This window comes from Ahaetulla prasina, chromosome 14 (genome assembly GCF_028640845.1).
Source record: "Ahaetulla prasina isolate Xishuangbanna chromosome 14, ASM2864084v1, whole genome shotgun sequence".
NCBI classification, from domain to species: Eukaryota; Metazoa; Chordata; class Lepidosauria; order Squamata; family Colubridae; genus Ahaetulla; species Ahaetulla prasina.
In genome coordinates, this window is record NC_080552.1 from 12,390,743 (window position 1) to 12,404,945 (window position 14,203).

Here is a 14,203-nt window from a genome sequence, read left to right on the forward strand (position 1 = left end):
TCTCTCTTGTGCACGCAGGGGGCATGTGGACTTCCAAATCGGTAAGGAAGGTAAGCAGCCTCTTTGGCTTCCCTACTTCCATCCATCCCAAGGAAAGGAAGGAAGGAAGGAAGGAAGAGAGAGAGAGAGAAAGAAAGAACAAGAAGGAAGGAAGGAAGGAAGGAAGGAAGGAAGGAAGGAAGGAAGGAAGGAAGGAAGGTGTCGTGTCCCACTCCTCCTCTGACGGCCGGGTCGGGGAATTCTGTATCAAGCGTGGCCACAAAGCCTCTGCAGCTTTGCCAAAGTTCTGTCAGAGTTCTCAGGGCAGGCAGGAGTCCAAGATGTGACTTCAGCAATCCAAATTAGACTTTGCCTGACTCAAAGAATGCCAGAAAGCAGATCCTTTATATAGGCCATGGGGTGTGGCTCCATGACTCAGCACTTATCCAGGCCTGCCCCTCCCTTCCTTTTGCTGACGTCGCCTCTCCATTCTCCAAAAGCGTGGATCCGTCCATCCTCCAGCTGCCGGCAATTCCAGCTCGTGACTGGCTTCATGCTCCTCATGTTCACATGCTGTGGGGGAGGGGTTTATTTGCTCGGTCTGTCCGGGCATGGTGCCAGGACTGGGGGCTGGAGGCATGCCAGGCCGTTCATCTGCACTATCAGTCCCTGGCTGAGATAACAGGAGATGAGAGGGGCCCGGCTGTGGAGAGGGGGGTTGGCGAGGCACAACAGAAGGAAGGAAGGAAGAGAGAGAGAGAGAGAAGAAAAAGAAAAAAGGATGGAAGGAAGGAAGGAAGGAAGGAAGGAAGGAAGGAAAGAGAGAGAGAGGAGGGAAACTTATTTTCCAGAGCACCAGAAGGAAAGAAAAGAAACGAAGTATGGAAACTAATCAAGGAGAGAAACAACCTGGAATTAAGGAGAAACTTCCTAACAGTGAGGACAATTAACCAGTGGAACGAGAGATGGTATTCAGCTGGTTCTGACCGGTTCAGGCGAACCGGTAGTGGCGACCTGCAAGTGGGCCGCCCAGCTGCCCTGGCATTGTGCCATCCTATTTAGCCATGTTTTCTAAGCCACGTGCAAGCTGTGAGCACAAGCCAAGCGCATGCATGGAAGGCGCAGGCTCACGTTTTCGGTGCACGGCGGACCAGTGGTAAAATTATGTGAAACCCACCCCTGAGTGGAACATGGGTGTTCCATCGCTGGAGGCTTTTAAGAAAAGACTGGACGGTCACATGTCTGAGATGGTATAGGTTCTCCTGCTTAAGCAAGGGGCTGGACTAGAAGACCTCCAAGGTCCCTTCCAGCTCTATATTCTGATCGATTGATTCCTTTTCCTCCTTCAAATCATTTAAATTCGTCTCTCTCTGTGCCTTGTTTGTGTGCGCGGCTGGGGCATTGCGGTGTTTCACCTCTTTAAAAAAAATCTGCCTTTTTTATTTATTTATTTATTTTGCTGTCTTTTTCAACTGTCTTTTTGTTTTCTGGTTCGATTTTTTAATATTTTTTTATTTTGCAAGCCAGCTTGGGTTCTGAAGTTCCGATTCATTCCCCAGAGGCATTCTCTCTCCTTGCCCCCCTGCTCGCCGCAGTCCATCAGGATGTGGTTTTGTTAAAGTTAGTTAGTTTGCGGCAGATGGACGCAACCACCCTGAGGTTCCCCCCCGAGGAGACAGGGGGCGGGGAAATACCAGAGAGGGATCCTGTACCCCCAATTATTCCCGATCGTCCCAAGACGGGGGAAGGAGCTGGCCAGATTGCTTGTGAGTTGTCTGGTGTGTCTCATCCCCCCCCTCATCCTAGCTGATCAGAGGCCGCAGCCCCTCTGCCCACCCCGAGCCTCCTTTCCTGCCCGCGGTGGGACAACTGAGCAAGACCAGCTCGGTGTGGCAGAAGGAGAACGATTTCTGTCTGTCTCAAAGCAACTTGTAATAGATTTTCTGGGCAAAACAGTCTTGTGTGCAGGAGGGCCTTGTCAAAAGCCATCAGCATCAGCTGCAGAGGAACAGATGGAAAGGATTGGGAAGGGCTGAAGGGGGGTGCGAGAAGACTTGGGTAATGGCTCTGCAGAAGTTGCATTGTTTCAGGGCCCCCCACCCCCCCCCCCCATGCCTGAGTTCGGCCTCTCTTCCTGTTGAGGAATTTTTGTCATCTGCGGAAAGAGGGAAGGAAGCTCCGTGCCATGCGATGCCCTTCTCTCAAAGCCGTCCTGTTCTGCAATGTTTGTATTGTCCTCAGTGAATGGATTTCAGCCCTCACCCACCCCCCGGTATCACTCAGCCTGACTTGGTGGCTCAGTGGCTAAGACACTGAGCTTGTCGATCAGAAGGGTCAGCGCAGGGGTGAAATCCAGCAGGTTCTGTTGTGACCCAGGCCCAAGTAGGTAGTAGGAAACTCAGTCAGTGAAAAAACAAACAAACTTTATTTGAACAGCTGACTTCATTCCCAGCGTAGCTCAACTAAATTAAAGCAAATTCCTCCCAACACAAATTCCTCAGTCCTATCACCAACCTTGGTCCAATAAAGCAATCTGCCAAAGGCCTTTCTTGGCAAACGCTCAGAAGTCACCGATACAAAAAATTAATGCAAGAAGACGAAGCTACCAACGTTGTTTTCCGGCAAAGCTCAAACACCATTGCTGGTCTTCTAAGCCTTATGGGAGGGGCCAATCATCTCTTGGCCCTACTCCCAAGTCGTCCTCTTTGCTTGAGCTGCTCTTGCCTTCTGGCAGCTCTTTTCATGCGTGTATTAGGAACAGGCTCCTCCTGTTCCTCTGCCTCACTACTCACTGTCTCTGGAGGCTCTGGAGTCCACACTTCACTCCCCAATGTCCCTGGCCCCACCTCAGCCTCATCGCTGTCTGACTCCGTTGCCAGCTCCGCAGGCTGCTGGCGGACCACAACAGGTTTTTACAGGTTCTGGAGAACCGGTAGCGGAAATGTTGAGTAGTTCGGAGAACCAGCAAATACCACCTCTGGCTGGCCCCAGAGTGGGGAGGTAATGGGGATTTTGTAGTATCCTTCCCCTGCCACGCCCACCAAGCCATGCCCACAGAACTGGTAGTAAAAAAAATTGGATTTCACCCCTGGGTCGGCGGTTCAAATCCCTAGTATAGGTCTCTTGCGTGAGCAGGGGATTGGACTAGATGACCTCCAAGGTTCCTTCCAACTCTGTTACTGTTTCATGCATGCAGGACCTTAACATGTATTGCATATATGTGTGAAAAGTTTCCCTGGAATTTTTTTTAAAAAAATTATTTAAATCCCACTGTTATTGGTATTTTTTTATAAACAATTGTAAGTGGTGAACATATGTAATGCAGTGGTGGGTTGCCCCCGGTTTGGACCGGTTCACAAGAATCGATAGTAAAACCAGCGGGAGGCTCCACCCACTGACCCGGATGTCACCATAGGCGATCTGCGCATGTGCAGAAGCTTGGCACGCGTGCGAGCGAAGCAAGCAAGCAAGTGCGATCCTATTGCGAACCAATAGTAAAGTTAAGTAGAACCCACCTCTGATCTAATGCTCTTTCCTTCTCTTGTTTACCCTACAAAAACAACCCTGTGAGGTAGGTTGGGATGAGAGAGAGAGAGAGAGAGAGAGTGATTGGCCCAAAGTCATCTTGTTGGCTTTCATGGCAAAGGCGGGATTAGAACTCACCATCTCCTGGTGATTGACTCAAATTCACCCTGTGTGCTTTCCTTGCTAATGTGGAACTAGAACTCACAGTCTCCTGGTGATTGTTTTCATAGCTAAGATGGAACTAGAACTCACAATCTCCTCAAAGTCACCCAGCTGGCTTTCATGGCTAAGGTGGAACTAGAACTCCCAGTCTCCTGGTGATTGGCCCAAAGTCACCATGTTGGCTTTCATGGCTAAGGCGGGATTATGACTCTCCATCTCCTAGTGATTGCCCAAAGTCACCGTTTTGCTTTCCTAGCTAACTAAGGGGGAACTAGAACTCACCACCTCCTAGTGATTGTCTGAAAGTCACCCAGCTGGTTTTCTAATCCCAAAGTGGAACTAGAATTCCGCCTTTCCTGATGATTGGTCCAAAGTCATCCATCCGATTTTCCTAGCTAAGTCGGAACTAGAGTTCACAGTCTCCTGGTGATTGGCCCAAAGTCACCTTGTGTGCTTTCCTGGCTAAGGTGAAACTAGAACTCACATCTGCTGATGATTGTTTTCATAGCTAAGATGCAACTAGAACTCACCATCTCCTGGTGATTGGCCCAAAGTCACCTTGTGTGCTTTCCTGGCTAAGGTGAAACTAGAACTGACATCTGCTGGTGATTGTTTTCGTAGTTAAGATGCAACTAGAACTCACCATCTCCTGGGGATTGGCCCAAAGTCACCCTGTGTGCTTTCCTGGCTAAGGTGAAACTAGAATTCACATTCCTGGTGATTGTTTTCATAGCTAAGATGCAACTAGAACTCCCAGATGGAACTAGAATTCCCAGTCTCCTGGCGATTGGCCCAAAGTCACCCAGCTGGCTTTCATGGCTAAGGTAGGACTAGAACTCCCAGCTTCCTGTTTTCAAGTGTGGTGCCTTAACCACGAAGGTCAAATTGGTTCTTCACCATTATTTATAGCTCTTCCGTCTTTATAGACTTTGTGATTCAAACTTCGTGGTCTGTGATTCATCGGCCAATTCCCTCTCTCGGGTTTTGCTCACCCACCCAAATCTATTATGTGTTTGGATTAAGCGGGGTGTGTGTGTGTGTGTGTGCAGGAGGAGATTTTGATCAGCTATTGGTGTCTGTGTGTCCCCTGTTGTGTTCTCACACATCACACGCTTCCTCCCGATGTCCTTCCGCCTCCTCTCTCTTTGCTGCAAATCCCACGCAGCATCGCAGCTGGAGATCTGGCCCATTTTGACCCCTTCCCGAATTGGGAGGGAGGGAGCAGGGAAGGAGCAGGCAGAAGCACGAGCCGAGTTTTTTTCCTTTTTCAGCCTGGTGAATATTTGATGTCTCCCAAAGGGCAGATAGAACATATTGTGCATTTTACAGCACAAATCTCCGCCTAAAGACAACAACAGTTGCCAAAGAACCAAGCAGCTTTTTATCCCGGGGAAGAAGGCAGAGAGGCTGGGTTGGGAGGGAAGATAAATCATCCCCCGGCTGATGGAAACCAAATAAATGCCGCCTTTATTCCGTGCTCCACAGGTGATTGCTTAACTCGCTGGAGTAACTGGCAGCCGGGTGGCGGGACACCTAGCATGGCTTGGAAAAGGGACTGGATTTTATTTATGTGTATTTGTTCATGGGTTATCCCATAAATCCCGAGCAAGGTGGAGGATAGAGCTAATCCTTCTTTCCCCTATCTTCCCCGCTACAGCAACCCTGTGAGGTAGGTTGGGCTGCGAGAGAAAGTCACCCAGCTGGCTTTCATGGGTTAAGGCAGGACTAGAACTCTCAGTCTCCTGGTGATTGGCCCAAAGTCACCCAGTCGGCTTTCGTAGCTAAGGTTCTGTTCTTTCCTTTCCTTTCCTTTCCTTTCCTTTCCTTTCCTTTCCTTTCCTTTCCTTTCCTTTCCTTTCCTTTCCTTTCCCCCTCCTTCCTTCCTTCCTTCCCCCTTTCCTTTCCTTTCCCTTCCTTCCTTCCTTCCCCTTTCAATTCTTTCCTTTCCTTTCCTTCTTTCCTTTCCTTTCTTTTCCTTCCTCTTTTCCTCCTCCCTTCCTTCCCCCTTTCTTTTCCTTTCCTTTCCTTTCCTTTCCTCCTCTTTCCATCCTTCCCCCTTTCCTTTTCCTTCCTCCCCCCCTCCCTCCCTCCCTTCCTTCCTTCCCCTTTCCTTTCCTTTCCTTCTTTCCTTTCCTTCTTTTCCTTCCTCTTTTCCTCCTCCCTTCCTTCCCCTTTCCTTTCCTTTCCTCCTTTCCTTTCTTCCTTCCTTCCCCTTTCCTTTCCTTCCTTCCTCCCTCCCTCCTTCCTTCCTTCCTTCCTTCCTTCCTTCTTCCTTCCTTCCTTCCTTCCTTCCTTCCTTCCCCTTTCATTTCTTCCTTCCTTTCCTTTCCTTTCCTTCCTCCTTTCCTCCTCCTTCCTTCCTTCCCTTTCCTTTCCCTTCCTTCCTTCCTCCCTCCCCTCCCCTCCTTCCTTCCTTCCTTCCTTCCTTCCTTCCTTCCTTCCCCTTTCATTTCTTCCTTTCCTTTTCTTTCCTTTCCTTTCCTTTCCTTCCTCCTCCTTCCTTCCTTCCTTCCTTCCTTCCTTCCTTCCTTCCTTCCTTCCTTCCTTCCTTCCTTCCTTCCCTTTCATGTCTTCCTTCCCTTTCCTTTCTTCCCTTCCCTTCCCTTCCCTTCCCCTCCCCTCCTCTCCTCTCCTCTCCTCTCCATAGATTCTTTGAATACATATGGTTAGTTCCTTCTTTCCCCCCCCCCCCAAGCCATCCATGAGATCAAGTTTTTGAACAGAACCTTATTTCTAGAGTTACGAAATACATTCTACCACTTTTTAAAGGAAAACCTTACGCTTCGGACTAAGCATTCCTGGTTAAGGTGGTATGAATTATTAACTCAGACCTATAAACTGTTAATGAATCAGATCCACAATAAAACTCTCAAACTTCTTTTGAAGCCGGAATGCAAACTCTCAAATGGCAAGAAAGCCTTCTATAAGGGCAGCCCAAATCCATACGCCCTCTTAAAAAAAGAGCCCAAGAACAGTTTTACCCGGTTAAAAGGAAATTCTACATTGCCTCTTTTATTTTGTTTTTTTAAAAAAAAACCACGAAGTGGTTCCGCACCTGGACATATCCGTTAGCCCAGGGGTCTGCAAACTTGGCTCTTTTAAGACTTGTGGACTTCAACTTCCAGAGTTTGTCAGCCAGCTTTGCTTTGCTGGCTGAGGAACTCTGGGAGTTGAAGTCCACAAGTCTTAAAAAGAGCCAAGTTTGCAGACCCCTGCATTAGCCGTTCTTCCGAGGAAGGACTCAGAAACAGCCTGTGCGGAAGAAGCACAGAAGCACGAGATGTTGAATCCGCCTAGGTCTCCCGGCCCTGACGGTCTCCTTTTGCAAGGCGGCTGGGGCCTTGCGGCTTTGCAAAGCACGCCGAGTGGTTTGCCCCCAGGGCCGGCCGGTGTTGGCGGTTGCTCCATCAGGCCTTCCTCAATAATGCAGGCTGCTTGCTAATGGCCCTTCAGGGTAAGCACTTTGTGAGCGCCTGGCGAAGTTCTCCGCCGTTTCTGCTTTTTCAGAGAACTTTAGATGCGGTGCTTCTTGCAGGATCTCCAGGGAAAGCGATGAAGTTTTCTTTTTTCTTTCTTTCTCTCTGTTCTCTTAAATGTTACGAAATGGTCCGTCTTCCTCTTACTGCGTTTTCCCGAAAATAAGACCTTGTCTTATATTTTTTTGAATCCCGAAATAAGCGCTTGGCCTTATTTTCAGGGAGGTCTTATTTTGGGGGCGCATGGAGCAAGAGGGGGCTACTCGTGCTGTCTTACCTGATTTCCAGCTCTGTCTCCCTAACCCTAACCAGAGAAAATGGGGGAGGGGCACCCGCTGCACATGCATTTAAATATTTTTGGGCTTATTTTCAGGGGAGAGCTTATTATCTGTGGAGGTCTTATTTTCGGGGAAACACAGTAGTCATGGATTATGGTGGTCTCCCCGTCTGCCCTTTCTCAAAAAGTTTTTATCTTTTAAGTCAGAAAAGGACTTTCTGTACAAAGGAATTTTTGTACAGGAAGGGCGTGGGGGGGGGGCACAATGATACCGGTAGTCCTCGACTTACGACCACAATTGGGGGCCAGAATTTCCATCGCCAAGCAAGGCAGTTGTTAACTGAGTCACTTCCCACTTCTTACAACTTTTTGGCCACAGTTGTTAAGCGAATCGCTACGGTCATTAAATGAATCACAGGGCTGTTAAGTGAATCCAGCTTCCCCCCGCCCCCCCGCCCCCACATTGATTTTGCCTGGCAGAAGATGGCTGGGAAGGCTGCAAATGGCGAGGCCGTGACTCTGGGAGAGAATAATAAATGCGTTAAACTTTTAAAAGCTAAGCAGCTTTTAAGATGGAGGTGAAGTCTAACTTCAGTTAAAAAAAGAAAAGAAAAAGGAATTGCTTTGATTCTTCATTCCACAATACAGGCTCCAGAAGGGCAAAGGTTTCACACACATTCTTGTGGAACATGGAAAAGATACTCCCCCAATAGCGAAAGACCATATAAGAGGTTCTAACAAGATCTAGAGAAGAGTTTTCCCAGCTCCTTAAATTAAGCAGAGTACTTCTAGAGAGTACAAAAGATACCTAGAGCCCCCCCCCCATTAGGGAGATGGTGTTTAAGAAGATAGAGAGATGATGGATGGATGGATGGATGATAGATAGATAGATAGATAGATAGATAGATAGATAGATAGATAGATAGATAGAGGTGGGTGGATGGATGGATGGATGGATGGATAGATAGATAGATAGATAGATAGATAGATAGATAGATAGATAGATAGAGGGAGGGAGGTGGATGGATGGATGGATGGATAGACAGATAAAAAGATAGATAGATAAATCTAGATAGATTTAACAGATTAACAGGATTGGAAGGGACCTTGTAGGTCATCTAGTCCAACCCCCCACCCAAGCAGGAGACCTTACACTATTTCTGACAGATGGCAGTCCAGTCTCTTCTTGAAAGCTTCCAGGGATGAAGCTCCCACAACTTCTGGAGGCAACTTCTGTTCCACAGGTTGATTGTTCTCACTGTCAGAAAATTCCTCCTTATTTCTAGGTTGAATCTCTCCTTGTTCATTATTCCTTGTCTGTCATTCGGGTGCTTTGGAGAATAGCTTGACTGCCTCCTCTCTGTTGCAGCCCCTCCAATATTGGAAGACTGCTGTCCTATGTCCCCTGGTCCTTCTCTTCACTAGACTAGCCAGGCCCAGTTCCTGCAACCGTTCATCGTATCTAGTTAGGTAATCTAGATAGAGATAGAGATGACAGATGACAGATAGATAGATAGATAGATAGATAGATAGATAGATAGATAGATAGATAGATAGATAGATAGATAGATAGAAAGATAGATAGATAGATAGTTTTAAAATCCAGAATAGGCAGGTAATTATTATTATTTATTAAATTTGTTTGCCGCACGTCTTGTCACAAGGCAAGATAATGTTTGGAGAGATCTAGCACAATCAGACTTGCAAATTATTTCAGTATAGCCCATCTCAATGAAAGTAGTTTTTGCTTTCCTGTAGAGTTCATCAGGGACACGGTGGCTCAGTGGCTAAGATGTTGAGCTTCTCAATCGAAAGGTCGGCAGTTCAGTGGTTTGAATCCCTAGTGCCGTGCCACAGAGTGAGCTCCCGTTACTTGTCCCAGCTTCTGCTAACCTAGCAATTCGAAAGCACGTAAAAAATGCAAGTAGAAAAATAGGGACCACCTTTGGTGGGAAGGGAACAGCGTTTTGTGTACCTTTGGCGTTGAGTCATGCCGGCCACATGACCACGGAGACGTCTTTGGACAGTGCTGGCTCTTCGGCTTTGATATGGAGATGAGCACCGCCCCCTAGAGTTGGGAATGACTAGCACACCTGTGTGAGGGGAACCTTTACTTTTACCTTAGAGTTCATTTCCTGCTCTGAATTACTTGATGAAGCTGATAGCGCCCAACATTACATACCAAGCCACCATGTTTATAACCAGGGTTTGTTGACTTCACCTGCTAGTCTTGGAAAGAAATCCTGGCTTAAGGAAGTTGGTCTCTCAGAAAGAATCCAACGGAGGAAGACCAAGGATATTCTGACCTCAGCTTCTGAGGTTCACCCAGCTTGCTCAAGCTTGCTTCTCCCAGAGATCCACCTCAGCTCAGAAGGAAAGTTCCTATCCTGCAAGGATGCTGTAGGCAACGTGTCTAATGGATCCCTCGCTGCTCGAATGCCCAGATATGCTTGAGGGACAATCTCTCCTTGGCTGGAAATTGGACTCGCCCCTAGTAGAAAACAAATCTACCGTCGTTCTTTGCGCAATGAGAAGGGCTGGACCAGCCCAAACTTCCCTGCAAAATTTGAGCATCCCTCCCTACCTCTGGAAGATGGAGTCTGACTTTCCTTGCTCAGTTCTCTCCAAAGTTTATTGTTCAATCTTCTTTTTCTATCCAATGGCTGGAGGAACCTCTTGCTTTGGATTTACTATTAGTCTAGAACGCTAAACAAAACTTCTCTTGAAATTTCCATAGAAGTGACGTTTCTATTTCATTTCTCCCCTTCCTCCAATTCGTTTACTTTTTGTTTGGCCACCCAACTGACGCACAAATGACTCTGGGCAGCTTACAACATAAAAAACCCACAGCATCATCATCTTCTTTTAAAGACCCCATAAATCCCTTGCAGGGTAGAGTCTTAGGCAACTAAATGGAGCTGAGTGTTTACTGGATGGATGCCCTTCCAGTCACCAACGTGGAGTTTTGTCCAAGTGTAAAAACAAACAAACTTTATTAAAACAGCTGAGAATTACTTCATTCTCAGCGTAGTCCAACTAAATTAAAGCAAATTCCTCCCAACACAATTCCTCAGTCCTATCACCAACCTTGGTCCAATTAGGCAAACTGCCAAAGGCCTTTCTTGGCAAAAGTTCAGAAGTCACAGATACAAAAAATAAATGCAAGAAGACGAAGCTACCAACGTTGTTTTCCGACAAAGAGCCCAAACACCATTGCTGGTCTTCTAAGCCTTATGGGAGGGGCCAATCATCTCTTGGCCCTACTCCCGAGTCGTCCTCTTTGCTTGAGCTGATCTTGCCTTCTGGCAGCTCTTCTCATGCGTGCATTAGGAACAGGCTCCTCCTGTTCCTCTGCCTCACTACTGTCAGCCTCTGGAGGCTCTGGAGTCTGCACCTCACACCCTGATGGCCCTGGCCCCACCTCTGCCTCCGATGTAGAGCCCTCATCCGGGCCTTCCCCAGCCTCCAGGATTGGCCCATGTTCTTCCTCAGCCTCATCACTGTCTGACTCCATTGCCAGCTCTGCAGGCTGCTGGCGGACCACAACATTTTGTGGCAGCCCCTGAGATATTGGAACACTGCTATCATGTCTCCCCTAATCCTTCTTTTCATTAAACATACCCAGTTCCTGCAACTGTTCTTCTTTAAATTTCCAAAGTTGGGAAACACTGCTGTAGCTCACCAAGAGAAGAAAAAGTAGATGTAGACAATACAATAAAAAAAATTCCAGATGCGACCCCAGAAAAAGCTGATCCAAACTCCCAGATCTTCCTAGAAGATCTCTGTGAAAAAAAAGATCCCAAAGGGCTCCCTGTCTTCAATCCTCTTTTGTCTTTGGTCCCTTGGTGTCATTTCAGCTCCCAATCAGCCACTGGGGCAACCCAACAACTTTGCATCTTCTTCTTAGAATAGAATAGAATAGAATAGAATAGAACTTTTATTGGCCAAGTGTGATTGGACACACAAGGAATTTGTCTTCCATTCTGATTCGCAACGAGGGAGAAATTCTTTGATGACCGAAAGCTCGGATCATCTCAAGCAGAGGTCCAGGGAGACTGGGGGCGGGGGGGGACACTCATCTTGTTGGCTCCCTTCTTTTTCAAAGGCCTTGGGTGGGAGGAGAAGGAGATGAAACTGGGGCTTGGCTGCCCCCCAACTAAGTGGGGGGACAGTCGGTGAGCGTGGCAGCTGCGCAGCCGAGGCTGTCAGAAAGTGGGCTATCAAATCGGAAAGCAATTAAAGACATCAGCGGGGTTTGCTCCAGGCTTGCTCCAGGCTGCAGGGAAACTGCCACAACACATCACATAGTAGTGGATGCTGTCCCCGGGACCCTCGGGCAGCTTTCTGCCTCCCACCTGCCTGGCAGGGGTACCCCACCTCGCCAAGCAGCCCCTCTTGGCTGGTGGATAAGCAGAATGGTTTGTCAGACCCAAACGATCTGTCAGGACAATCTTCTCCAGCCAAGGAAGAAGCCGGACCAGGCACTCAGGGTGGGAGAGGGAGCAGGGGGGGAAACGTGTCGGCTGACCCCACCTTCTGGGATCCAGCCCCCCTTCCCACCGCTCCAAAGCCGAGCTGGGGCAGTGACCCAGCCTCCCCATGAGGCTATTTGCCCGTAATTCCTAAACCAATTTGTCATCAATTTGTCCCGGTATTAAGGCGGCTTAGTCCTCAAAGCCCAAAGCTAGAGAATTAGCGCGGAAGCCCCCCCGGGCGTCTTTCACCTGGTCAGGTTTTCGAATGAAGGGAAAGTGCTGGAGATTTGTTATGCTCCGTGTACTCTTTTAAAAATAGAGATATGTGCGCTAATCGAAGGGGAGGTGGGGGAGCAAGCAGGCTGTCAGGCCATCTTGGTGGAAACCAAAGAAGGATCTTTTAGCTCACCAAAGGTGCTTTTGGTTCATCCGTTGCAAAAAGAACCCACAAAGAACCAAGCCACCCCGTGCCGCTTTTTTTAAAAAAATCCCTTGTTATGCTCCAGCTTCGTGGCCGATTCCCACAACGCTTTTCAAACAAGCAAAGCGTTTTGTACTTAGCATCCCCTAATCGCAGAAAGATGCTAAAAGTCATTTAAGCAACACCTTCTAAGCATCCAATCCCCACGGAAACACACTTTAAAAGCCCCGGAAATCCAGACGGTTGAAATTCAGATTGTCCTCGATTTACGACTGGTCGCTGAGCGAACATTGGAAGTTACGACCGACTAGAACAGTGATGGCGAACCTATGGCACGCATGCCGGAAGTGGCATGCAGAGCCATCTCTCTGGGCACTCCAGCCCTCGCCCGTTACTCTTCTGGATTCCGGCACGCACATGTGCTCTGGCCAGCTGGTCTTCGTGCATGTGGGAGCACCGGAAACTGGAACACCAGGTGACCGGTGAACATGCACATGTGTTGTGGTCTGCCAGCAACCTGCGGAACTGGCAAAGGAGTCAGACAGCGATGAGGCTGAAGAAGAACATGAGCCAGTCCTGGAGGCTGGGGAAGGCCCGGATGAGGGCTCTGCGTCGGAGGCAGAGGTGGAGCCAGGGCCATCGGGGAGTGATGTGTGGACTCCGGAGCCTCCAGAGGCTGACAGTAGTGAGGCAGAGGAACAGGAGGAGCCTGTTCCTAATGCACGCATGAGAAGAGCTGCCAGAAGGCAAGAGCAGCTCAAGCAAAGAGGACGACTCGGGAGGAGGGCCAAGAGATGATTGGCCCCTCTCATAAGGCTTAAAAGACCAGCAACAGCGTTTGGGCTCTTTGCCGGAAAACAACCCTGATAGCTTTGTCTTGTTGCATTTGTATCGGTGTCTTCTGAACGTTTGCCAAGAAAGGCCTTTGGCAGTTTGCCTAATTGGACCAAGGTTGGTGATAGGGCTGAGGAATTTGTGTTGGGAGGAATTTGCTTTAATTTAGTTGGACTACGCTGGGAATGAAGGAATTCTCAGCTGTTCTAATAAAGTTTGTTTGTTTTTAAACTGACTGAGTTTGCTACTACCTACTTGGGCCTGGGTCACAACAACATGCTGGAAACCAGAAGCTCATCTGCTGTTCCAGTTTCTGGTGCTCCCCTGCGCGCAAGTGCATGTTCCTGTTTTAGTGCTGAAAAGGTTCGCCAACACTGGAATTGTTGTGCCTCGCCCGCCCTCCTCTCCTCAGCCGGGCCTGCTATCAGATTCAGAGTCTGATAATGAAGAGGAACGGCCTGGCATGCTTCCAGCCCCCAGCCCTGGCACCATGCCCGGACAGAATGTCAGGAATGAACAAACAAACCTCACTCCTACAGCGTGTGAGCACGAAGCCAGCCATGTGCTAGAATTGCCGGCAGCAGATCCAGAGGAAGGGAATTCACAGTGGATGGATCCCCGCTTTTGGAGAATGGAGAGGCGACGTCAGCAGAAGGAAGGGAGGGGCAGGCCTGGATAAGTGCTGAGTCATGGAGCCACACTCCATGGCCTATATAAAGGATCTGCTTTTTGGCATTCCTTGAGTCAAGCAAAGTCTCATCTGGTTTGCTGAAGTCACACCTTGGATTCCTGCCTGCCCTGAGAAATCTGAAAGGAATTTGGCAAAGCTGCAGAGGCTTCGTGGCCACGCTTGATACAGACTTCCCAGACCCAGTCGTCGGAGGGGGAGGGGGGCATGACAGGAATAGAACAAGGGGACTAGATTTGAAGTTTTGACAATTGGGGACCCTCTGTGGTCACATGATAAAAATTCAGGACTGTATTTATGGTCGTTTGCAGTGTCATGTGACCACATTTTATGACAATTTTGCCAAAACACGGCTCTTCTACTTCT